The following is a 24,421-nucleotide window of genomic DNA, read 5'->3' on the forward strand; positions in this document are numbered from 1 at the left end:
TGTAAGTTGGAGATTGTCCTTGCGCGGGTTCAAAATCGCCTATATACCGCGCGCGCAACTCCTCCAGGATTTCGTTATCAGAACCCGGATGATTGTGGAGGATACGTTGCATTCTTTTCTGGCTCACTGCCTTGCTTTGTGTGGAGTGACTAAGATGGCGTAGCAGCGACCATGTTTTCGGCCGCGCTACGATTGCCCTGCAACTTGTTGCATAGTTATCGCCAGTTGTGACAGGTGAGCTCCATACCATAAACTTGCGTGGTTGCGATGAGTTTCGTATACGTACGTTCAGTTTACGATTACGTTTTTTGGCCCTGCCATCTCCTAACAAGGCCTCCACGTGCTTCCCACGATGGGCTTCAAGGAGGGTGCGGGTCTACGGCCAGTATGTCTGTGGTGAGTGTGATCTGTTTTGAATGTTTTTCTACATATTGTTGGAGCTATCGTACCCACAGCTCGAGATCCGTAATATCCATTGAGGAGTCATCCGCTCGGTCTTTGTGAAAAGCTGTCCAATCTGTGAGTGTTGTCTTTTTTACCAGGTGGCGTGCATGCATAACTTTCAATGTGGTGACAATTGTGCAATGGTCACTGCCCAGACTTTCCTCCGTGTTGTGCATGGTAGCTTGTTGTATGCCTTTAGTGAGAGTGAGAAAAGGGCATGCATCTCGGGAGACGCTGTTTCCTATACCTGCGGGGTATGCGGGGTCTGCGAAAATGGTGAGACGGTTCTGCTGTATTGTGTACTGCAGTGCAGTGCCTTTTTATGTGGTTGTCGCGTAGTCCAATCCCTGGTGAGCCGCGTTGAAGTCGCCGACAATCAGCAGAACATTGTTTTTTGGCTATGTCAATCGCTTTAGTGATGAAGCTGTCGAACTTGACATGCTTCTGCTTGGGTGGGCTCTAGATATTAAGTATCACAAGGTTCTTTCGGCCTCGTTGGAACGGTAGGATCTCAATTAGGTTATGATTAACGTTACTACCGTCTATCAGGCGTTGTGCGGTTGTGAGCGTTTTGGCTGTAAGTGCGGCCACGCGGCTTTCAGGCGTGCTTTTATGTGTGTTGTAGCCAGTTTGAGTTGGATGTGTGCCCGTTTCCTGAAGCGTGATTACACTTGGTGTTGTTTTAGCGTTACTAATCTACTGCCTCAATGATCCTTACTTGGGTTCGTAGGTACGACAATTACACTGCCAGATTAGGAGTGGGTTTTCCTTCCTGTGGTTGGTTTCATTATTCATTCTGGCTTACGGGGGATCAGCAGGGCGTCCCTGCTGTACTTTCTGTTGTGCCAGTGTTCTCGCTTTCTTGCGTCGGTAATCTTTCGCGAGCCGTGTTTCTTCAATTACACTGGCCAGTTACTGGATGCTTTGTTGCATTGCGAGAAGCTGCCGTTGCAGTACATCGACTTTCTCCTCGATTTGTGCGATTTCTGTCGGTTTTCCTAGTTCCGCCAGAAACATGGTTTCAGAACGTCCCGAAGATGAAGGCATTGAGGGTGCGGTTATTGGTGTGGAATGGGGCTGAGTGGCAGTACGTTTGGCGTATAGTTTGCAATGTGGGTGTCGTTTGTTGTTTTCTTCATGATGGCGTTTGTTTTCTTCTCTGACGGCCTTTTGTTCAGCTAGAATTGGCAGTTGAATCTATTTTCCAAAATTTTGATGTGGTATGCAAGTGCGAGCTGATCGTGTAAGCAACGCAATCAAATTTGAGTGCGGGATGATCTATTTAGTGTCACCTCATTGTAGTGTTTACGACATACCCTATTTATGTTGCTTGTTTGCCTCTTTCACTCGGTTGGCTTGCCACACACATCTGTGCCGCGGCGAGCACTAGGCTAAAGAACAGATGTGTCGTTGTGTTAGAAAAGCTTATAGTGTGGACGTTTGCCTAGTGGCGCTTCCGTATACGTCAGAAATTCCGCAAGTGCCGTTCAGTGCGACCTCACACAATATTTACCTTTGGCGATATTGTGAAGTTCAAATGGTAGAGTTAATACATGGGCGTTTGACGCCAACCTTTACGTTTTGCATTTTCTGGTACATACACCCCTACTTTGAAATTGACCTGCAGCGGATTTTAAGTACCGGCACACTATTCAGAAGGCAATGGAAGCCATCGCATGTTCACTATTATGTTGCGCAGTCGCACTATCATTTGGGTAAGCTAAGGGCAAGTTTGTCAATGCTATCCGTGCCTTTCTTCTAGATAAGCGATGTCAAAAGTAGGCGCAATATCAACATAGCAGCTACTCAACGTACCTTGCATCTATATACAATCTCATACTATTCAAATTATTGTAACAGCACACAGCGTGTGTGCTGTTACAATAGTGTTAATTTGTGAAAAAACTTTATTCTAGAAAGGGGAACTGGCATTTAGCACAGTCTTTCAAGTACGTCATGTCTTCATAACCTTATGCATATTGATCGGTAAAACTGCGGTGGCAACATCGATAACAACTCTTTGTAAAGTTTTTTTTTCATTTCGTCAATTACCTATCGCTTTTGTGATGTGCCTGAAACTATGAAGCACTTTCTTATTTATTGTAAAGATGTCACTTTATTCTGGAATGTCCTTCATAAAAGTGTGCAAAATGTTTTGGTGTAAATTCTAACAGTATCCCATATGCTGTTGTTCTGTGCGGTTATCTAGCATGCGATATGTTTTTACTGCTTGGCCTGCATAACCTATGGAAAGTGTGTATCCAATGCAGAAATGGCGAAAGAACAATTTACCCAAGATCGCATACGCTCCGTGATTCCACACTGAAAGAGTTTCTTTTCTGTTACCTATTAAAGAAACGACAAACTACAGCATAATCTTTAATTTATTATTTTTATCTATTTTATGTATACATACTGCAGCGTCAATGAGCCTATTGCAGGGAGGAATATAAACAAACATACACTATTTATAAACAAGCTTGTGTGAATTGTTTCAGTAGTAGTGAACCGGTATTGAGCATTAATGAAATCCAGACTTCAATTCCTTAATAAAAAAAATTGTTTTTTTCTATCAGCACACACTGCTGTGAAGTAAATTGCAATGCAGTCAAAGCATTTAGGTTTGCGGATGCCAGAGAGGGAAAAACCATCTCAACTAGTTTGAATCATCGGTAAAGTAGTTGAGTCGTTGGTTTCCGTGAGCACTGCTCGCTATGCGCTGTGCTATTCTTGAACAATAGGTCAACACTAGAATCACTGTTTTATAGTAAGAGAAAAAGCTAACTGGTGCCTGCAGAGGTTAACCTAGTGAAAGGCTAGGCTTGCGAGTCAAGAAGAAATGATGACGTATGAAAGAAGCAAAGTGGCAGGAAAAGAAAATTATCAAAATGATAGTTTCATGATAAGCAGCCTCGTCTTATCTTAGTGAAAATAGAAGCCCAAAGAACTGCAAGTAACGTTGAGTATTAATTGTAGTACCGTAATAATGGTTCTGTGAAAAGGACAAGTTACCTTTGAGTATGCAGTGTCAAACAAAAATATTCTTAAAAGAATCACGGAGAGGCGGCACAACTTCTTAGTTGGAGTGTTTGACGGAGGCTGCCATGGCCTTTCTGCAAGCTACATCTCCTGTCGCAAGTTCTCCACTTTCTTCCGCATGTTATTAAATTGGTTCGCAGGCCGAGAACCGTTGAAAATATTTAAATTAGCAACACATCGAAAGGCAACGCTACATTATGAAAACATGTGTGAGCTATGTGGCCAAGAATACACTTACAAGCTGGAATCGGAATGTTTAAAGACTGGCGCTGTTTTGAAGGAAGTAATTTCTTTATGTGTATGCATTCAAATGCTCTCACCCTCAACAAAGTTGCCTTCCACAGCGATAGGGTGCTCTCCATGTTCCTGCCACTTGCGAAGGTATGCTGCAATTATTTTTTAGAAAGAATGCTTCAGCGTAGAGTGTCGCATGGTCGATGGCTGCTATAATCCATGGACTTAAATGCCGTCGCGCCAAGTAGAGCAGGTCATAGAGGTCAACGCCGACACGATCTAACGGTTCGGCAGGCTAGCACTGCGCAAGGGTAATGACTTGCTGTGTTGGCAATAGGCCCAGCACTGAACAAGCTCTCTAATAAAACTGGACATGTCACGCCAGCACTAGCGATGACGAATGCATTCGTATATTCTAAGTACGCCGGCGTGGGCAGACAGAGGATCGTCGTGATTCTAGGGGAGACTATTTTTATCGTAGGCAACAGGGAATTACCAGTAACCGTCTCCGGGTGGGGGATGTTTATTTCTCAGTTGAAGCAGCTCATCACAAAGGACAGAATGACGAGTTTTGTGTAGGAGGGATGAAAATGCAAGGGTGATCGATAAGCCAGAAAATAAATTGAAAATAGAAGCACCCCGCGGATGATGGCGTTATTGTTTTGCAATGAAGTTCAGGTCCACAGGCGATCACAGGTCATTCCGCAGTCAGAATCATAACGGTAGAGGAGATCATGACAGGGCGTCTGCGTCGGAGTGCTTGTGCCCGTGGGTGTAGGTGACGTCAATATTATAATCCGGGAGCGGAATCGCAGCAACGCTGGAATTCCACAGGGCACTTTGAACGTCGAGAGTCAAGTGAGGGCGTGATGGTCTGTGACTAGTTGGAAGTGGCGGGCCTAGATGTACGGGCGGAACATTTCAAGCACCTTGACGAGAGCCAAACATTCTTTTCGGGTCTCACTGTAATTGTTTTCAGCTTTTATTAACGTGTTATCACACACCACTAATCTCTTCAGCGTAGCCTGACCTTTGATGGGCGAGTACGATGGCAACACTGACTCCGCTGGCAGCTGCATATACTTCAGTAGCGTACTTTGGGTGAACGTGGCCAAAAATTAGTACCGACATGACAAGTATACAGGATATCGAGAAAAATAAACACGAGAGGAGGCAGGTTGACGCATGTCGCGTTCCTGACTGCTTGTGCGCATCGGCGGCCTATGAATTTCGGAGGCCACGCTCAGGCTTCGCGGCGGCGCTGCTAGATAGCGCAGGGTGTTCTTATGGGAGCGCAAGAAAGAGGAGTCCTCTGCTGTGCATGGCCCATACATAACTGATTCGATGGTGGCAATACGTTGTGCTATTATATTGACTCAATGGTAATGCACTGCCGTCAAAAATCGTCGAGAGATGGGTACTCCCGCAATATTTCTTGTAATTGAAGAGTGGTACACACTCAATGGCATACACCCACCATCGCAAGAGGGCGACGATAAGATTCATGAGAGAACGACAGCTGTCCTGTTACACATACTCAGTGACCCACGTTTGTGTTAACGAGGTTTTTTGAAGAGCCACGCATACCCAGTATCGCACAGCTAGCAACCCAAATTCAAACCACGGCTGCTTCTTAAGCCGAAAGTCTTAAGCGGCACGTTGCAATGGCTCATACCTAAAGACCATGGCGTCTAGTCGAGACAAAGTGTAGGAAACCGGGCACGCCGAGAAAGCTGCCCTTGTCGGGGTATCTTCAATAAAGTTTTCACTCACTCTAGTAGAGTGGTACAGAAAATATCATCGGTAGCAATGGCTCAAACCCCATCAAGCATGCACAACATGCAATGGTTTATACCCTCTGAAGGCAGATGCTACAACCACTTTGCAAAATAAGCGAACAGTGCATCGATTGATCGAAATCTCCATACATAAAATACAACATACATTGCAGCATACGTTTCAATAAAGAAGAAGCTTAAAACAAGAATCAGTACCATCAATAAAGCATCGCGCACCTCCTTTATAAACAGACACATAACATTTATTAACGTGTCCTGTAGCTTCAATGCATTCAATGCTAGAAGGTCTCGACTTCATAATGACCAGTATAGAGGAAAAGGAATCGTTTAATACAGGTGACCACAGCGATATTGCGCCTAACTATACCGTCAGGTAATGCTCTATGCTGATTGTGGAAAAGATTTGCCGTCTTTCCTTACCTTAATTTTTGAAGATGTTCTTGTTGCTCGAACTAATGCACGAAACCCGCACTTTTGTTACAGCGACGTAAAAATAAGATAACTTAGATGGTTAGGACGCGAGGCATTCTTAGTGGTAACGGAATGTTTGTTAAAAATGCACCGGTCTAAAAAGTTTTGTTCTCTACAAATACATTGAAATTCCTCACTGAAAATCAAGAACAAATTGCTCTTGTAATATACATTGCAAGAAACAGCATTATATCAGCATACACCTTACAATAAGAAAAAAGTGGCTGAATTTTGGCTCTTTGGGGAGGAATAATTCCTATATTAAGGAAACGAATTATGCGTACGTATTTTTCTGCATGTCACGCAGTGTACCAACAAGAAACTTAGGAAAAACAATAAATTCTCCCGCACCTTACTATATTCGCAGTCTTAGCGAAGTGAAAAGCATTGGCAGCGACAGCAAAATATACGAGAACTTCCCTCAGTCGGGATCGTCGTTCAATTCTGTCGACCAAGTAAATAAGGTAAACATTCCTCTACTGGCTAAACAAGCATAGTGTCACACTTGCAGACACAAACGAGCACAGGCCTTACCTAATCAGTGCGAGCACTCGCATTCACAGAGATGGCATGATGAACGCCGACAACGAGGAGCGAATGCTTCCCTTTGCCGCTCGCTTCACTTTTTTCACCTGTGCCACTGCTTCTGCACCCATAATAAACCAACTACAACACAAGGGTGTAAACAAGGGAACACTCTTAAAACCAGCAGCCATCTCCGTACGCAAACACTTGGGTGCGCGGGTCGCATTCGCGTTCAGCCACTGCTAGTGCCATGTGCCGCAACGGCTGTGCTGAAGGAGAAAATAGCTGACTTCTTCTAGAGTGTAATCGATCACGTGACATCTAGAACAAAGTTCTCGGGAAGGCAGCAAGGAGCGAGCCACCATCCTTCTCGGCTCACCATGGCACGATTGCCTTCGCAACCTAAGCAAAGAGCGCGCAGACCGCTTATCCTGGCGCCCTTCGACTTCATGTGAAAAATGGCGGTGACATTGACAGCGCAATTTCCCGTTGAGTGTTAATATGGTTCTCATCGCCTTCAAAGAGCTGCAAGCTCCTTTAATACACCAACCAATACACAATGTATTGGTTTCCAAGCTTCAATACGCAAAGAAAAGTATGCAAGGTAGTGCTTCATAGAAAATAAATTTAGTGCATATGCACATAGGCCAGGAAGAAATGGAATACACAAGCACAAGCTATGAAATGGCCTTTTATTCTTGCTAGTGCATGTGTTATTTGCCGAAACCACATAGTACAAATAGAACGCAACTCATCCAGCTTCAGGTTTAGCCGAGACTATATGAAATACACCAAACTAGATGGATACATGGAAACCCGCCACAAGCGCCAGAACAAGGCACAATACAGTCACTGCAGAATTATCACAGCGCAAAAGTGTGGGACATTCCTAGAGTAGTGGTACTACAAAAGGTAATGCAAAAAGTAAAGAAGACATAGTTTTTCGTTGATACATGCGCAAGAGAGTTGGAGCAGCAAGAACTGGGGAAAACGCCAACGCATTTATTGGACTTCAAAACTAAATGATTAATAAAACGAACGTTCTGGTTGGCAATAACAGCGCCCTTTTTACAGTAAAAGCCTGGTAGAGTGGACTAAATAAAGAAGAGTTCAGCTTTGCTCTCTTCCGCATATCACCGAAAGGCGAGAATGGTGGCTAAGAGAGTGATCAGGCATGGTAAAGTGTTCATTGTACTCAATCCCGGCTTTCAGAGTGTGTTAAAATGCGTTCCCTAATAAGAAATTCTTTGCATAGATAGACTCCAGGCTGTAGTGTACACTTTGCAGGCTATGAATTAATCCCTTAGCTCCGAGCTTACGTGATGCTTAAGTTTCCTAAGAAAATGATATTATAAGAAAATCAAAGTTGGCCGTAATGCTACAAAAGTGCCAAAATAATGACAAGTAAGCGCCTGACATGCCATCACCCACGCTGCATTCCTGATATTCCACATGGACAATGCTGGTGGTGCAAAAAGGCTTACAGAGCCTTAAAACCACCGTCTGAGCCCACTTCTGAAGATTAAAAAAGGCAAAAAGCAGGCTGTGGTGAACACTGCATTATGAAAGATCATGTGGACTACATGAGATGACAACTTTGGAAGCTTTGTGCTATGACATCTCTGGAAGAATAAAAACAACAAAATATTTCAGGCGAGTATTCCAATGTGATAACGATGCTGTTATAAGTGATTTTTCACACCCTTTAGAAGAACTAGGGATTGAATTGCGGGCTCACTGCCTTGCTTGCACACAGCAACCATGCTTCTGCCCTCGAGCGTGGTAGTGGTAGCCCGCTAGTAGTGTCTTGGCGTCTACTTCTACCGCAGCAAACATACAAGCTCCTTTCTGGCTTTTAACACAAAGGCAGTGTAATGAAATGTAAGAAACGGACATTATGAAATACTTTTTTCAAAAACTGTTCAAATAAATTATGCTTTTAAGCAATGCATATGCAGGGTAACTTTATTTTATAATTGTTGATCATTACGTTTGGAAAGAAATTCGTGGCTCCTAGGCCATGTAGCATTTGACATTTAATGCAGCCGCAACCACTATTTAACTCCCCTTAAGAACACCACTGCAAGATGGTGAAAACCTACGTGCTACTGCAGATATTGCAGGCAAATTAACAAAATATACATTTATTGTAGACTACAACTATTGTGATACAGCGCTTAGCAGTGTCGCTGAAAGACAATGAAGCGTCATGTCATGGCAGATATTGTACATAAAGGAAGTAAATAAAACGCACATATAAGGAAGGAAATGTTGACAACTATCAGAGACAGGAGGCACGTTAAACATCACATTGGAAATGGTATCAGATATTGGTGTAAACATAAAGTTCAGAACATTGCTTCACTTGTGGTTTAGTGGAATCATCAAGGAAAATATGCAGAAATGAATTAGCCAATTTTATAGCCACCAAGACCTAGAATGTCAAAGAGTACCTCAAAGAGTACACTGCGGCACGTTTTTTTTTTATTTGAAATAAACAGAGCAGGCCCTCTTTCAAGCCAGTGCATTTGTCTCTTCTCCAATTTGCACTGCACTGTATTGACATGTTGATTAGAAACCACCTTGACAAAGGACAGTACCAACAGATGAGATAAAACAAAAAAGCACAAACACTGTGCTGACTTACAATTGTATGAATTCGCTACCATGCTTTCCCTTTTACAAACTGCCATGAGTAACCGGCAGAGCATGGCATATAATGTGGTGATCATGCCAGTCGGCGAAACAAAAAATGAACGCGTGAGGGGAAGCGTTAAGCGTGAGACAAAAAGGAATAATGAAGGGTGGGAGGCTTAGAACCCGGCATTGCTGACTGATGAGAAGCAAGATAATCCCATATCCAGCTGTGCTATAGACACGCGAACGTGTAGTTTCGGGGGCCACGGACCGGCGAGAAAACGTTCGAGAGTTTGCCTGCAGCAGCTCCAGCTCCAGAGTCCCAACTACGTCGCCGTATCTCTGCTTCAAGCCCGGGTTCAGCTCCACGCTGCTGAAACCGGCGGCTGTCCAAAGCCATGGAGGCAATCTCCTGACCACGTGAGCAGCAGAACGCCCGACTAGTGCAGACAACGTCCTGTGCCATGCAAGTCTCGTAAAAGGGCGACAACTCCATTGCTGGCAACGAGGTCGACGCCTATGCTGCGTCGGAACTACGCAGGCTCACGTCTTACGCCACGCCGTGCCAACGTACACCACTACTCTGACAGTCAGAACGTTCGATTCCTAGGAGCTACGTGTCACTTGGCCAGTAATACTAGGAACATTATTCTGCTAATATATAGTTATTTTTTTCATATATATACCTAGTTTTGTGAATGTCTGTTGCGTGTATGGGATTTATGCACTGTGAATTCCCTTTGTTGTTAATTTCTCTGGAGTTATAATTGTGTCTTGGGATAAATGTTTTTGAATGTGTTCGCATTGTGCCTCTGTCCATTTCTGGAGCCTATAAATTCGGGAACATCGGCATGTCTATCAGGATTTTTTTTACACCATAAGGACTTTTTGTATTCAAGAAATGGAGTGGGACAAGACTCTAGCCTTAGTGAGGGAGTAATTTTTTTTAAACGATGTTTTGCAAGAGAGATCTTCCAAAAGAAATGTCAGGCCACACGTGCCATAGTACATGCTAGAGAACAGTAATTTTTAGAAGTTATACTGAGGTTGGCACAAGCAACATATACATATGTTGCTTGTGCTATGTTACAATCAGTCATTTGTACCGGTGACTTATGACATACACAAAACAAAACCGTGTTAAAAAATACGAAAAGAATGAATAAAGGAAAGGCCAAGAAACTAAACGCTACATTTTTTGTGCAGCAGGAGGCACGGATTCCCATAAAATATTTATCAGCTGTAATGCCTTCACACGTGTCTTCGTGTGGCAGAGTCGCGAAGCGATCGCTCGAATAATGCGAGCAATCGGTGTGCCTTTTTGGGGTATGAAAGAGTGAACACCAAAGGATGCAAAAAGCACGCCACCATGTCGCCGAGCAGACATATCGCATGTAAAATGCGCTTCGTGGCTATGCACGGAGACATTCCTCCGTCGGCTTCTCTGAGTAGACATGGCGTCAGTGGCACATCTTTCTGTAAAAGGAAGAGTAAAAACACTAACTGATATTGCAATCATTTGCTAGAGGTATACTTAAATTTTATTTTCGAAAATGCCCAATCAATAAACAGGAGATATCTAAGCCAGCACATTGCCCTTCTGAATGCCAGTATAGGGCCATATCATTGAAAGTGCAAAATTTTTTTATCTTCAACAAATGCTTCCGCTATGACTGACTCCAGTAGTGGAACATCTACAATGATGTTTGGGCACATAGCAATCAACACCGGAAAGTTTAGTGTACAGTAGAACCTTGTTGATATCATTGAGTTCCGTACTATTTTTCGCTGCTAATCTTCGGAATAGGTAACATGAGAAATCGCCCAATGCATTTACGCGTTCTTTTACCCGTGAATACGTCCTGAGAAAACACATTCCTTAAGCACCAATGTTCAGTACATCGCTACATTTAATTCACATTATACGTTTTTCAGCCGCTAGATCTGATGTGGACGAGAAAGGGCACGAGGCACAGACAGCCGAGTAGTAGCCGCCTAGTGCAGCTGCTATCCCTTAGTAAACGCTTGCCCATGTCACTTGAGAACACCGGCACACACTCAGTTTTCTTTTTTGGTAGCGGCAAATTTTTCAGGAGCCGTCGCCATTTTCTTCCTTCATGGTCATTCCACGTCGTCAGCTACCACTATTTGCACACTTACTTATCGGACTGCACGTTACGCGTGATGCCATTGGAAACGTACTGTACACTTTTATTAGCCTATAAACAAAATACACCACTGATCTCTGCTGAATGCGGCATGAATTGAACGTCATGTTTCGCTCTGGTAGAGTTGTGTTGAGGCATCACACACCAGCTCGATTTCGTTTAGTTTTTTTCTGTCGCGATCATAAAACACTATGCAATAAAGCTACGAAATTCATCTCGATCCGCTTGTGTCCCACTAGCTTGACGCGTGTATACGTTTCATGCCACAGTAGTTCCCGCTGAGTGACCATATCATTTAAGGCAAATGCCCTGGCAGAAATAAAGCTGCTGACACAGGTAGAATCCAAGTAGTGCAAGCGTAAGCTTGACGAAGCCACAAAAAAGAGACGAGGCGTATTTAGGGCTCCGGCCCCACCAGCTTGGTTTGTGTGTCGGCATTTGAAGCCATAAACATTCGCGCGGTGCTTCGCATTAGGTTGATCTAAACTACAGTTGAGTCTGAGAAATTTTTTAGTGAGTAGGGTCATACATTTTTGTAGTTAGTACATGTCGTCCTACACTTTTTCTCAGAACCTATAGAAAAGGGTCTACTGTATGTACAGCATCAGATAATTAGTGCAAGTAACATAAACATGTTTGGATGTGCCTAATTCCAAAGCACCTCTGGCAAAAACATTCAGCGATTCATTGCAGCGAGACGCCAGAAACTATAATGTTCCAAGTATGACGTTTGCTGCAAACAGTAAAGAAGTGGACTTTGGTTATTGAACTTCTAGAAATTATTGAAGGGTCCCTGCAACTCTTTTCTGAAACTCCTCAACTATATGTCATCGCACCGATAGTGTGCCTTCTCTCTGTTTCGTATCCGCTAGCGCGTTGGAAGCTACGCAGCATAGAAGGCAAGAAAAAAAAACCCTGGCCAAAACTTGGGGGCTATGGTGTTGCAAAAGTTCAAGGCCGAGTGCTGCAAACGTTCAACTACTTTTTGAACAATACCGTGTAGCAGGCACGTACCCAGCGGGGGGCCCGGGGGAGGGGGGCCGGCACCCCCCTGAAATTAAACCGCAGCGTCCTGCGCTCTACACGCCCGTACGGGACTGGCGGCCACGCATCGTTACGCAATTTCCCAAATAAGAATACGAGTTGGTTTTGGCACTTGATAGAGCAGTAGACGAGGGATCCAAAGGAACTGCGATTGTACCGCAAATATATATATATATATATATATATATATATATATATATATATATATATATATATATATATATATATATATATATATATATATATAGTTCTTCCAGAGCTAATTCAAATAACGCTGCTATATAGTCGGATACAAATTAGGTCTGCAGTGAAGCCCCACCCACGCACTCATAATCGCCAGCCACTGTTCCTCCGCGAGGCTGCAAATATCTCGTACTTCAAACTTTTCTCGTTACCCAAATAAGGCGGTAACCACAAAATAAAATTATTAGTGCGTAATTTTGTACGTTTTCGCTCACCTATTATAGTGGAATGGTGAAAGGCAAATTTCTTATTCAACTGAAATAAATACCTTGCAACGCTGCAACTATTTATTTTCAAGTTTCACTTGAGTTGGCAGTAAAATGTATCAGTAAAACGGGTTCAGCAGTGAAATGATCTCTAGCGCCCGCTTTTGAAGGTTTAGGTAATTAGTTAGGGAGTTTTGCATGCCAAAACCACGATCAGATTATGAGGCACTGCGTGGTAGGAGAGTCCGGAAATATGGACCTACTGCGGTTCTTTAACGTGCACCTAAATCTACGTACATGGCTGTTTTTCATTTCACCCCCATCGAAAATGCAGCTGCCGTGGCCGGGACTCGATCCTGCTACCTCGCGCTTAGCAGCCCAACACCATAGCCACTAAGCAACCACGGCAGGTAGACTTTCGAAGAGTGAAATACCCAGACTTCATACACATTGTATGCACTCTGCTGCACACCTCATTGTTTCCGTCGATGAAAACACTCTTCAGAAACAGCAGGCTCTCCGGAGGTATCACGTACGACGGCATTTTCAAAAGACCGCAAGGCAATGATTTTATTTGCTGCTGTGATCGGCTGGAGGAGTAACACAACCGCACGCGGTCCATGTGCTTTGATTGCGAACTGCTGTCTTTTTCCTATGTTGTACGCTACTGTAGAAATGTTAATTTTACAGTTTCGCTTGGTTACTTGTTCTTGGCAGTGTTTTTCCTGCGCTTCTTTACCGCGTGAGTCCATTTGATGTGGTTCCTTGTTTGCCAAGTAACGAGAGATGGATCTCACAGGCGTACCTGTGAGATTCACCATATTTCTTTTATTTTTTGCAGGTTTGCGCGTCTTTTTGGCCAATGGCGTACGTTTTCATATTTGTACTAGTAAAGGTACCTCCCCCCCTCATTTGCATTGAAAAGTTACATCGGGTTGCCACCTCCGACCCCCCCCCCCCCCGAAAAAGAATCGTGGGCACGTGCCTGCCATGTAGAGCCACTATGCACAGAATAAGGTCTTCACACGCGTCATGGAGAAGGATGGTCGCTTGAGGGCAAGGCCAAGGCGCTCCTTAAATCGCCTCAGCCATCCATCGCTTCGCTTAATGTGGGTCCGCTTATCGGAAAATTGGCATTCTCCACACCCTCAAACTACTGAAAAAGAAGCTTTTCCAGTTCTTCATATGTTGTTGTCCGCACCCGCGTTTGCTTTCATCGGAATTTTTTATTCTTGGCAGCACTTTGGATGGTTGTTTTGTTCCGCAAAGTTCGTAACAGTGTCCACTTCGGTATGTTCAAAATTTTGCTATCTCTGTCTTGGACAGGTGACTTTGATCGAGCTCCTGAAGGACTTGCAGCTTCTGTTCAAACAACACTGATTTCCGTGGCCTTTCTTTCACGCTTTAAATTAAGCCGAAATACCCACCGCCTGTAGGTCTAACACAGAGCAGCACAAACCAATGAACAAAAAATTGGCAAATTCGTTGAAGCAAGTAGATGGCTACTGGATTGGCTTGCCCTGACTATGGAGGTGGCTATGAAGAATAATTTCCTTCCTGGTGTTTACTTTTTGTGCTGTTTAACAAAATGTAACAATTAGGTAGTCTTTCAATTTTCTGTGATTCTGCTGAACCAGGCGTAGGCAACCAACCAAATAATCTTATTTAGTTCCGTTTATCAGTAATTTTCGTTTAACCGGGTTTCGTTTGTTGGGTGTCCCCTGTATTTCATTTATTAGGAATTTTCGATATTCCCCCCACCCCAGAACATTATACTGCTTTCCTGACTGTGATGGTGCGGCATTACTTGTTTCGGTGAAGCAGCAGTCAACGGGCGTCAAAAGGTCGTAGAAATAAGAACCGATGAGCAAGACGAGTATTGCCGGTCACTGGGGCAAGCGGCCGAAAAAATTAAAAGGCGTGTTTAGAGATTTTTTTGTTGTTGTCGCGACCACGACACCCCGACGGTTTTTTGTAGGAACCCCTGTGTATTCTCTGCACTGCGCGTGTACTGAGCTTCATGTGAACACCCTCTAGCTTGATAAATTGCAACGTAAAGCACTACATACTAACTGTTATATGTAGAGTAACAAAAATGATATTTCTATCTAGGATGGAATTGCTCTCTGTATAAAGCTTTACCTCTGCAATACTTCTTTTATACATTCAAGGAGTGCAGGTCATGCATCGAGTGGCAGCTGAATAAATGGAGCGGCACAACGAATGATTGCGTGAAAATGCAGTGACTGCTGAGACAGATTATTTAAGGCCACGCCTTAAGGCCACTGCACAGGAGCGGCATGAGCGCCTCCGGAGCCTCAGCATGTCGTAGGCATTGGTGCTGTTCCCGTTTTTGGTATCGGAGGCTTCGGTATGCTGGTATTGTGGGATTTTGTGTTAAAACTTGTGTTAATCTTCTTGTTTTTTACTTTCAGCGTTGCCGACAACTTCGCTTAAGAATGCGAACAGCTATTTGATAGTGTTCTGAAGCGAAATAAAAAGACATGGGTGGATGGAAACAAATTTATTGAAAATCCGGCAAAGTTCAACGTCCCGGGCTCAGCTGTCCCGTAAACGTCTTTTACGTGGCAGTCGCCCATTAGAAAGACTATATTGATCCCATTCCGTTCCTTCGAATTTTTTTTCACGCTTTTATTTTTGTCACGCTCTTCTTTCCGTCTTTACTCCCCCTTTCCCTTCCCCTAGTGCAGAGTAGCAAAACTCTGGTTAACCTCCCGGCCTTTCCCTGATTTGCATATCTCTCTTTCTCTGTTCTGAAGCATCGCGAGAAGGTGAAGTGGCAGCCTTTTATGCAGCAGGAGGTAAACACACATGTGCAATTTAATATGCATGCGTACGGTGGTAAAAGCATTAGGGTACTGTGACGTTTTGCAGCTTAAGTCGATAACAGTTAGTCTGAAGCCAGAACAAGGAAAACAATGTGCTCGATTTTTGTTGCTCACAATTATATGATATGACAGTCGTGAAGGGTGAAAAGGTCTAGGGGAAGTTAATTGCCATAATTAATTGAAGTGTAAAATATTTGTAAAGAGAAATAGGTTTGAACAAAAATACATGGGTGGATAAAAAAAAAAAAAACTTTATTCAAAATCCGGCAAAGTTTAACGTCCCTGGCTCAGGTCTCCCATAAGGCGACATCGAGGCGTTGCACCATCGCCGCCTCTCAGGCCCGCTGGACTGCCTAGTCTGGTGTCTTGAGGTTAGAGCTGCGCAGAGCCGCGGCACACTTTGAGGCAAGAGCATTGGGAGCTACTGCCATCAGCTACAACAGGACACTCCTAAGACATGTGTGAGAGCGTCACTCTAGTTTCCTGACATAACTTGCAGAGAGCCCTCGAGATTGCGCGGGGAAAATGTTCCGCAATCCCACCGGACTGGGGAAGGTGCGTGTCTGCAGATTTCCCAGATGACTACCTGCGACGTTTCAGTTTCGGGTAAGGTGGGGGGCAATATCCACCTTCCTAGGTAGTAGTGCTTGGTGGTGCCTTTGTTTCTGAATAAGCATTCTCGCGTGTTTCGAACAGGAGATCCGAACTCAAAGAGGGGGTCTTGTCCGACTCTGCGCGGTTGGTCAGTTCTCGCGCAAAACGGTGTGCTACCTCATTCAAGCTAGGGGGACCCTTGTTGCTGGGGGTGGCGACGTTCACTGGGAACTACAAGATCGGGGCGCTATCGAAGTGCTGTTGACCAGCTTTTCTTGGGATCTGGAGAGCTTTGGAGGAAATTCGCTCCCCCGCGTAGTTATGAACGGCGGATTGTGAGTCGCTAAGAGCTACTTCGCAGAGGGTGTCGGTGAGCGCAAGCGCAATTGCAACCTCTTACCCTGTTCCTTGGTATTCCATGCTGACAGTCACGTGTAGGCGTAAGTGTAGGCCTCTTCACACCAAAGAAGCGCAGCAGTGCCTTGGCCAGGGCCTGGCGTCGGCTCCTGTTATGTTCAGGGTGGCGTTTCGAGGGATAAGGCAAAGACCAGCGGTTTCTGAGGTCGGGTGGATTGGCCTGTTTCTGACCGTGTTGGACGTGGTAATTGAAGCCGAGTTTCTACAGGATGTACCGACCCGTGGCGGTCCGGAACATACGTTCGACTTGCGACAGGTGAGAATGCAACTGGCGTGTCTGCACTGCACGTACAGTGCTCTGCTGGTTAAGCTGTTGCAGCGTTATCTCTCTGGCCAGTTTCCTGGTGATTTGTGTAGAAGATTAGCCCAGAAATTTGTAGCGAGCATCAGCCATGGCAGTATGTGACCATAGGAAGAGGCAGCTGGTGCCAGTGGCGTAGCCAGTGGCTAATCCACCAGAAGCGTTTCTCCGCCGAAATTTCTGTGTTAGTATGTAGCTTGCCCAGCCCTGCTGCATAGTATGCAGTTAGGTGCGTGGACACTCCGCGAGCCGAAAAATAAATTGGTCGCTACGGCACTGACTGGCCCACGACCCCTCGTATATGACTTTATTGCATCACGACTTAAAGCCATGAGGCGCTTTTAAGAGGTTTCATTTTTCTTGAACTTTTTGTACATATAAATAAACATAAGCATTCATTTTTCTAACGCTCTCTCTGCCTTTATTGTCTGTCATTTCAGATGTTTATGAAAAATTGAAACAAGTACACCAATAAATTGTTATACTTGCCTCTGATGCATTCAGTGTAATTTGCATGTATACGCCAGATGCGATAAAAAATGGGAACATCCCTGTTGCAATTCGAACAGCAGCACTATTTCATTATACGTTATGAAAAATAATGCATGTTGCATTATCATTATCTCTTTCCTTTTTGTGTTGCTGATTCATAAAATAGTATTGTTTATTAACCATGCAGACTTGTAATTTTGTTTCTTTACATTACACGCATTTATGTTTAGCTCACATGTTAAAAGCTGCTTCTGGAAACTTGTTTGTTAAAAATAATTTCTGGGGTCCTGGAACAGTTTCTACCACAGTAAAAGATTTTGCTGTTTTGATAACAAGCCTCCTGGGAGCATGTAAGCCAAATATTATCGCACAGAACGAAGCAGGTTATTTAGCATCTTGTGTGAAGAGCGGTGATCAGTGGCTTGCCTTCTCATGCACGATTATTGTCAGTGAAAGTAGTTGGCCCGCCTTCGGTATTGGCTGACTTGTTCTTTTTTTTGTGAGAACATTCGCAGTAATTCATAATTGTTTTTTTTAAACTAAACCAATAAAAATACGTCTATTAGATCAAAAAGACACAAAAATTATTTGTTAGTTGCAATGCTCGTAGCTGCGTCTGCTATGCGTACTTGAAAAATTCTTTTTCGTATTCTATGAACGCCATACGAAGAGGCATATTGTACTCTGCGACTTTCTTGATAACTTAATTAAGGCCATGGATGTGATCCATCTTGGATCACGTCCTAACCTAACCTAACCTAACCTAACCTAACCGAGACAGCAGCAGTGTGCTGCTTAGCATAGTCTACTGTGACTGCAATGTAATGGCACAACGAGCCTTTTCGCCGCCACGACATTCAACTTTTGACCATAGTTTTGCTTTCTTGCCTTCTATAGTGTGCAACTTCCAACGTGCTAGCGGATACGAAAATGCTAGAAAGCATGCTATCGGTGCGATAACGTAGAGTTGAAGAATTTGAAAAACACTTGCGGCATGAGATTCGTGCGATGACGTACCTTCATAGCAAGGCTATTCTATGATTAGCTAGAAGGTGTTTCAGGCTCCCTTTTTTGATATATAGAAGTTCAATAACTGAAGTTCACTTCTATACTGTTTTCGGAAAACCCCATACTTCCAACACTCGAGTTTCTGGACTCTCGCTGCAAAGAATCGCTTGATGTTGTTTTGTGAAAGGTGAGCGCTTTAGAATTAAGCACATGCTAACATGTCAATGTTAGATGCACTGGTGATCTCACCGTACATATAAAGTAGAACCTTGTCTATAAGCTTCGAATAAGAATGTCGAAGAAAATGTACTAAGTGGAAAAATGTACGGCCTTACTCAGTAAAGAAAATATTTCTCAGACTGAACTGTAGTTTACAAGAACGTAATGCTAGGCACGCCGCGACTCTTTGTGGCTAGAAATGCCGGCATGGGCACCGAGTTAGTGGGGCCTGAGCAGCACAAGACGCATTGTCTTTTTTGAGGTTTCGGCAAGCTAACGTTTGAACTCTGAATTCGATGTGGGCCAGCAGGTTTATTTCAGGCAGGGCATAGGGCTTAATGTTTGGACATGGTCACTCAGCCGGAATTATGGTGGTATGAAGCGTCTACACGCGTAAAGCTAGTGGGGCGCAAATGGAACACAATGCACTTTGTTGTTTTATTGCCTAGTGTTTTAGGATGGCGGCGGAAAACCCAAGCAAAGTCGAGCTGGTATGCGATGCCTGAATACGAATCTGGCAGTGCGAACCATGACGTATTTGGTTTAAAGGTTATTGAAAACATGCAATACGTTTCCAATGACATCGCGCCTCACGCGCAGTCAGATAAGTAAATAAACTAATCTTTGTAGAATACGACATAGAATGACCATGAAGGAAGAAAATAGCGACGGCTCCTGAAGAAACGTTTTGGGGACGTATTATCAGGTAAAAGAACACGTACATGCATTGGAATATTTCTCATGTTATCGATTCTGAAGATTGGCTGCGAAAAACCGTACGAAACTCTAAATTATCAACAACTACACCGAAATTTCCAGTGTCGAATGCTATGTGACCAAACATGATTGTACAATTTCCATTACTGCAGTCAGTCATAGCTTGAGCATTAGTTGAAGATCACAAGATTTTACAGTTTCACTGATGTTGCCCTGTTATGGCATTCAGCAGGACAATGTCTTGGCTGAAAAATCACCTGTTCTTTGATTGGGTATTTTGGATAATAAAATTTATTAAGCCTCTAGCAGAATGTTGTTATCGCAGTTTGTGCCTTTATTGCCTCTAAGAATGTGCCGCTTACAGCATTTCTACTCAGAGAAGCCGACGGAAAGCGCATTTTACAAGCGACATCCCTCTACGGCGACATGGCGTGCATTTTTGCATCCTTTTCGGCGTTTAAAGTTGACAATCCCAAAAAGGCACACCGATTGCTGCATTTTTCGAGCATGCCTTTTTATGCCTGTGCCACACGAAGCCACGTGTGACGATGTTATAGCTGATAAACTTTTTCAGGCAACACGTGGCTCCTGTGGTATATTATTTTAAGTGCATTGTTTATTGGCCATTACTTTATTCATTTTTTATACTTTGTTGTACATGATCTTGTTCTGTTTGTGCCATGAGTCACCGGCACACGACACCAATTCGAACCTGGCACAAGCAACAGACACGCTTGTGCGAATCTCAGTTCTAAAATTTCTTTTTCTTTATCGTGCACATAAGCACGTTTCACCTTGCATTTCTTTTGGAAGATCTCTCTCTCTCTCTCTCTTAAACACATTTTAGGGATTTGTCATTCGAAAAAACTAATTCCCTCATTAAGACTAGAGGTCTTTCCCACTCCATATCCGGATTCTAAATATTCGTTATGGAGTAGCAACAACAAATCCTGACAGAATTGCCAATTGTCGCGAATTTCAGCGCTCCAGAAATCGACAGAGGCACAATGCAAAGATCTTAGAAATAATTTATTCCAAGACAGAATTATCACTCTAAACATTTGAACAGCAAAGTAAACTCCCACAGAATAAATCCTTTACGCACGAGAGACATTAACAAAACTAGGTATATACATAATAAACACAAAGTAGGTATTAGCTGCATAATTTTCCTAGTCTGACTGGCCAAGTGACAGTTAGTCCCTAAAAATGAAACATTCTGAAAATCAGAGTAGCGGCGAACATTGGCTCGGCGTGGCGTAAGACGTCAGCCAGCGCCGATCCGACGTGGCGTAGGTGTCAACCTCGGTTGCGAGCGACGGACTTGTAGCCCTCATACGAGACTTGCATGGAACATTACGTACTCTGGGCGATTCTGGCGTTGTGGTGCTGACGCAGCCAGGTGATTGCCTCGGTGGTACTGGACAGCGGCCGGTTACAGCAGCATGGGGTAGGACCGGAGCACAGCCCCAGCGACGTAGTCGGCGCTCAGGAGGTGGAGCTCTTGCCGGCCAACTGTCGGACAGGCCCTCGCCGATCCGTGGTCCCGGAAGCTACTAGTCCACATCTCCAAAGCACAGCTGGAGATGCGACAGTCTCGCGCATCGTTCATGTCAGCAATGCCTGCCTCTTCGCCTTCCTCCCCTTTTTCTTCATTGTCTGCCGTACGCTTCACGTGCTTCTCACCTCACGCGTCCATTTTCCCTTTCACCGACCTGGCGTCATTGTCTTTTCCACATCATTGCGCGTGCTTTGTGGGCGACTCATGAGAGCTTGTAAAAGGGAAAGCGTGGGAGCGAATGCATACAGTTGCCAGCACTATGTTTGAGTTTTTTGTTTTATATAACCTGTTCGTACTGTTCTTTGCCAAGTTGGTTATTATTCAACATGTGAATACAGCGCAGTGCGAAAAGGAAAAGTATAAATACACAAGCTTGAATGCATGCCTACTCTGTTGACTTCAATTACACAAACGGCCCGGAGTGCACACTTCGAGGCACTCTAGGATATGGCATTGTATGTCTAGGAGTCCATTCAATTCAATTAGCTAATAATTTTCTGCATGCTTCACTTGGGGATTCTCGTAAACCACAAGTGTAGCAATGTTCTCAGCGTCAAGTTCACGCCGATACTTGAGGCCGTTTTAATATAATTTTTAACGTGCCGGCTTTCTCTCCTACTAGTCAACATTTTATTCATTGCTTATGTGTACCTTTTGTTTACTCATTTATTTATTGATGCCCAATATCGGCAGTGTCGTGAATCTTCCCTGTCTTGCAGCGACAGTGTTAAGGGTAGTTTCACAATGATTGCCCAGTATATAGTGAATATATCTTTTATTTATTTATGTGCAGCTTCTGCAGCACCATTGAGGCTTTCACCGTCTTACAGCGATGCTCTTAAGGAGATTTACACAGTGGATGCGGCTATATTTAACATAAATGCAACGCGTAATCGGATCCTGCAATTTGTTTTGAAACATAACGATCAGGAATTATAAGACAAAATCACCATGTATATGCATGGGTTGAATAGATTACTTACTTGCGCAGTTTTTTAACAAGCAATTCATAATTTTCGTTTCTGACAGTTCATTACGCTGGCTGTTTGTTAAAAGTCGTCAAGGAACTTGTATGGCTGCTGCGGTAAAAACAGACGCCAAAACGCTACTAGCCTGCGTACGGACTATCACTAAAGAAAGCCAGCCTTGACCATGCTCGAGTGCAGCAACATGATTGCGGTGTGGAAGCAAGGCTGTGAGCCAGCAGTTAGATGCCTAGTTCTTCTAAATGGTGTGACAAATCTATTATAATAGTTTCCCTGTCACATTGGCATACTTCTCTCGAATAATTTTTTACGTTTATTCTTCTCCCGATGTCATGGAACGAAGTTTCAAAAATTTGCCATGTCAACGAGACCACATGATCTTTCGTAATGCAGTCTTCAGCAACTACCTCTATTTTTTTCCTTTTGTAATCATCAAACGTGGGCCCAGACGTTAGTTTTAAGGCCTTGTAAGCTTTTTGCACCAGCAGCATTGTCCAAGTGGAATATCAGGAAAGCAGCTTGGGTGATGGCTGTCAGAAGCGTACTTGACATTATCTTGGCACTTTTGTTGCTTTCCTTCCGACTTTGATTTTTGTTTCAGTGTCACTTTAATAGGAACTTTAAGCATAATGTACTCTCGGGGCTGAGGCCTTGATCCAAAGGCTGCAACGTGCACACCACAGCCTAGAGTCTATCTGTGCAATTGTGATGGGATCCTGCTATGAAGGGGGCGCACTTCCACCCGCTCTCAAAATCAGGGTGGAATACAATGAACACTTTACCGTCCCTGTTGACTCTCTCAGCCACAACGTTTCCCTTTCGGTAACATGGGATAAAAAGCAAAGCTGAACTCTAGTATATTTAGTCCACTATGCCAGCTTGTTACCGTAAAAATGGCACTGTTATTGCCTACCCGGACTTTGGTTTTCCCTATCATTTAGTTTTGAAGTGCATAAATTGTGTTGGCGTTTTCCCGCGTTTTTACTGATTTAACTCTCTGGCGCATGTCAATATCAATGAGAATTAATGTCCTCTTTACACTTTGCTTTACCTTTTGTAGCACCACAAAGTCTAGACATGTCACAGAATGCTCTGCTATAACTACTTTATTTCTACAATAAATGCATGGTATCTTGTTTTAGCACTTGTGGTAGGTTTCCACATTTTCATATATCTTTGATGTATTTCATATGGCCATGGCTAAATCTGCAGCTGGATGAGTTGTTTTCTATTCGTACTGCGTGGTTTTTACAAATAGCACGTGGGCAAAGAATTATTAAAGAAACAGTTGAGAGCTTGTGGTCGTGTCGTCTAGTTCGTCCTTGCCTAGTGCTTATGCAAAAAAATTATTTTCTACAAAGCACTACTTCGCTTACTTTTGTTTGCGCCTTCCAGCTTAGAAACCAGTATACTGTGTATATCCCACTGGTGAAAATCTATATTACAAATTCTAAAATTGGCATACTAGCTGCGACATGTAAACAGATGCTCTCATAACTTCCTGCAAAACCTCTCCGATCACTTCTAAGGTACCCTGCAATACATTCCTCATGATTATAAAATATATTCCCATAGTTCACTGCAAGAGCTCCCCGATGGATGCAAACATATACGGCCATAGTTCCCTGCAAAGTCTATTCAATGGATGTAAACACATACTGCAATAGTTCCTTGCAAAAGTTCCTCGATGGATGTAAACATATACTCTCATAATTCCTAGTAAAAGCTCCTTGATGGATCTAAACATATGCTCTCATTATTCACTGCATGAGCTCCTTCATAGAAGTAAACATGTGCTCACATAGCTTCCTGCAAAAACTCCCCGATGTACGTAAACATATACTCCCATCAGTCCACCCAACACTTCAGTTCAGCAGGGGAGTAAAATTTTTACTCCGCCTAAGTAGTGTTTATTGAACTCCCATCGGTGGAAGGTGCTAGAGGAAAAGTAATTTACTCCCATCTCGGCTAATTTTTGCTTACAGTGTAATACATTACATATTTCATCATGTAATTCAGACGACATATTTCTCTGGAGGAAAACTTAGAATAAAAAAATAAGATACAACTCTGCGCTGCCTGCTAAAATGTTTGGTGTAGCGAAAACTTATCATGGCACTTTGCGGGGTTAAAGCAGAACTCATTTCGTGAACTCGCTTGTGCATGCGTTTTTTATCACCGATTACTTGCTTTTGTTAAGTGTAGAGTATACAATATAAATAAAAAATATACGTTCTCTTGCAAATGCTGTTTCACTATTTCATTCTGCCCTCGTTTAGTATACTTTCCTCTAAAATGTCAACGATTGCTTTATTTGTTGTTTGCACTGAGGAATATTTCTGTAATATTAGCAGCACTACCAAATAGAGGCTACACTATGCTCATTGAAATTATCTTTAAAATAAAAGGAGACGAAAAATTTTCAGACAGGCCTTGTATCAGTCGGTATTTCGTGTAGGCCGCAACA

Source organism: Dermacentor andersoni, chromosome 11, assembly GCF_023375885.2.
Source record: "Dermacentor andersoni chromosome 11, qqDerAnde1_hic_scaffold, whole genome shotgun sequence".
Classification (NCBI taxonomy): Eukaryota; Metazoa; Arthropoda; class Arachnida; order Ixodida; family Ixodidae; genus Dermacentor; species Dermacentor andersoni.